The following is a 3,168-nucleotide window of genomic DNA, read 5'->3' as shown; positions in this document are numbered from 1 at the left end:
GGCCACCACCCAAAGCTGGGGAAAACTGCGGAGAAACAGGAAATGGCCGCTCCACTCACATCCGGCCTCCCCTCCCCCCCGCGCTGGCGCGCCGCTCCCAGGCTCCGGGGCGGGGTCGCTCCTGCCCGCGCGCCTCCCGAGCTTCCTGCCGGCTTCGGGGATGCTCGGGAGACGCTCGGGAGCGCTCGGCTCCCGGGGGGGCGGCGGGGCGCGGGCCAGGCTGGCCGCCATCTTCGTGCCCCTTCATGACTGGCGTTAAGTCGAGTCTTGTGTGATAACCTTAACTTAGAAGAGGAGCAGGTTCTTCCGGAAAATTCGGAACCTGAAACTTTAAAGAAGGAAATACCACACGCTGTACCATTTTTCAAAGATAATTGCTGTTCATTAGGCCAAAAATATGTTGAAATTTATTCCCTCACATATTCATTTTCTCTTTCTGGCGTGCTGAGCATTTACTATGTCCTCTGCTTTTTACCGAGTTCTGGAGATAATGTTTTGTAGGCACACCGTTAAGGTGCCAATATTTTGGAATATTTCCTCTCAGTTGTTCCTTCCTTTCTTTCCTAGGCTCCATGCCCACCATGGGGCTTAAATTCATGACCCTACTATGATCGAGAGTACCGTGGTCTACCAACTAAGCCAGCCAGGAGCCCCTCTTGATTATTTCGCTGTGTATGCGACAGCATGTTTTATCTATGTATGTATGTAATCTAGACCCAAGGTAGAGCTCAAACTCACATTCCAGAGATGAAGAGCTGTGTGCTCCTCCAGGTGAGTGAGCCAGGCACACCCATAAAGACATGTTTTAAACAGTACGTAGAAATCCTGAACCTATGGGACATTTTTAATGGTCCTTTGCTATTCATTCCCATTATGTACATGGCCCTTAACCCATTCACGTATTACTGGACAGTGGAATTGTTCCTATTTGAAAAATAATGCTCAGCTGGGCATGTTTGTGCCAGAATCTTCACAGCTTGATTTTAGACTACCCGCCCCAAAATGGAGTTTTTAAAACTGTGAACCTGTTGTTGCATGATCTTCCTGCAAACTAGTAACTGGCTCACCTCCTGTCAGCTCTGTGAAAATAGACCTTTCAGGGGCGCCTGGGTGGCTCAGTCGGTTAAGCCTCTGCCTTCGGCTCAGGTCAGGATCTCACGTTCCTGGGTTCAAGCCCCGCATCAGGCTCTGTGCTAACAGCTCAGAGCCTGGAGCCTGCTTCCAGTTCTGTGTCTTCTTCTCTCTCTGCCCCACCCCCTCTCATGCTCTGTCTCTCTATGTATCAAAAATAAATAAAACATAAAAAAAAAGAAAAGAAAAGGAAATAGACCTTCCAGGGGAGTTGATTTCCAATGACTTATTTGTCCTGTAGGTCTTCTTTTTCTAGAATTCACTCTATTGTTCACTACTGTAACAGTGTTCTGAAATCAGACCTTCTCTACATGGGGTTTTTTTTTTTTTTAAAGCATCTTTGTCTTGCAGTTATTTCAAAATAAATATGTTCCCGGGACAAAGGACATCTCCTTTTCACTCTGTTCATAAAGCTCCCCCTTGAAGAGGAGTTGAAATTTTAAGTGTATTGGAGCAACAGTGTCCCCTTTGCTGATAAAAATATCCAAGGAATCTATGACCAACCTAAACTACACAGTCTAATTACAGGGACAAATAAAAGGGCAGGGCCTCAGGTCAATAATTCACTTCCATTGAACAAATAGTGGAGGGCTACAGTTGCCTAATGGACTGATAGTAAATGAAGCAGATAGAGACATAGTTGCCAGGATACGAGGCCCACTCTTCTTGCTGTTAAGTGGGGTACAAACCTGGTGCTGACATCAGGGAGCAAAAACCGTATTCATACTAATAAAAAGGGCTTTCATCAAAAAGATGAGAGTGGAAAGGAGGTGCTGGGGTAGGATTTCCAGTGGGTCTTGTTGGAATAAGAGGAGTTTCCATAACGAGAACAAAGTCCCGAAAGTTAGAAGCCATCCAAGGGAGCCACGCCCTTGAGCTGCTCTGGGTCTAGAATCCAGAGAGGTCATCGAAGGCTGCCTTGATGGATTTTATTCTGATTGGACATGTGTTTTTGAGCCAACACGTGACACAACCCACATTCAGACCATTATTTCTCTAGGTTGGTAAAATGAAAGTCCATTGTCCAAGAGATTTGACCATGTCTATACAGTGACAAAATCAACATTCAACTCACATATGAAAATAAACTTTGATTCAAAACGGAATTAAAACTGAGTTGGTTTAAAAGTTTAAGGCCGCCTGGGTGGCTCAGTCGGTTGAGTGTCTGACCTCAGCTCGGGTCATGATCTCACAGTTCATGAGTTCAAGCCCCAAATCAGGCTCTCTTCTGTCCGCTGAGCCTGCTTTGGATCCTCTGTCCCCATCTCTCTCTGCCCCTTCTCTGCTTATTCTCTCAAAATAAATAAACTTTAAAAATAAATAAATCTTACTTAAAAACTTCTCCATGTTTGGTCTGAGTGTCTATCAGTAATGTTCCACATGGCAACAAATGAGCCAAAAAAATTAAAATTAAAACTAGTGACACCTGGATGGCTCAGTCAGTGGAACCTCTGACTTTGGCTCAGGTCATGATCTTATGGTTGGTGAATTTGAGTCCTACATCAGGCTCTCTGTTGTCAGTGCAGAGCCTGCTTCAGATCCTCTGTCTCTCTCTCTCTCTCTCTCTCTCTCTCTCTCTCTCTCTCTCCCCCTCCCCCAGCCCCTCTTTTTCTTTTCTCAAAAATAAACAATAAAAACTGTTAAAAAAAAAAAAGATGCTAGAAGGGGAGACTGGTAGGGGGAGCCCCAGCACTGAATGGCGATTATAGGAAAAATTGTCAATTACAGACATCTAACAGAAGAATCTCAACAAAAAGGAATCACACATTATAGGGCCCAACAGGGAAAGAGGTACAGTGCATCTCCTATAAGAAATCAACCACCTCCACAACTCAGACAATGGGAAACTCATCACTCTGAACTCTTGCTTCTCTCAGATGGGCGCTTATGCAAAACAACCTCTCCCCTGAGGCACTTGGGTGGCTCAGTCGGTTGAGCTTTGACTTTAGCTCAGGTCATGATCTCAGGAGTTCGAACCCTGCATCAGGCTCACTGGGTTATCACCCCAGAGCCTGCTTTGGATCCTCTGTCCCCTTC

The sequence above is a fragment of the Suricata suricatta genome, chromosome 8 (assembly GCF_006229205.1).
Source record: "Suricata suricatta isolate VVHF042 chromosome 8, meerkat_22Aug2017_6uvM2_HiC, whole genome shotgun sequence".
Taxonomy (NCBI): domain Eukaryota; kingdom Metazoa; phylum Chordata; class Mammalia; order Carnivora; family Herpestidae; genus Suricata; species Suricata suricatta.
The sequence above is the reverse complement of the archived record's forward strand: the minus strand, read 5'-3'. Positions refer to the sequence as shown.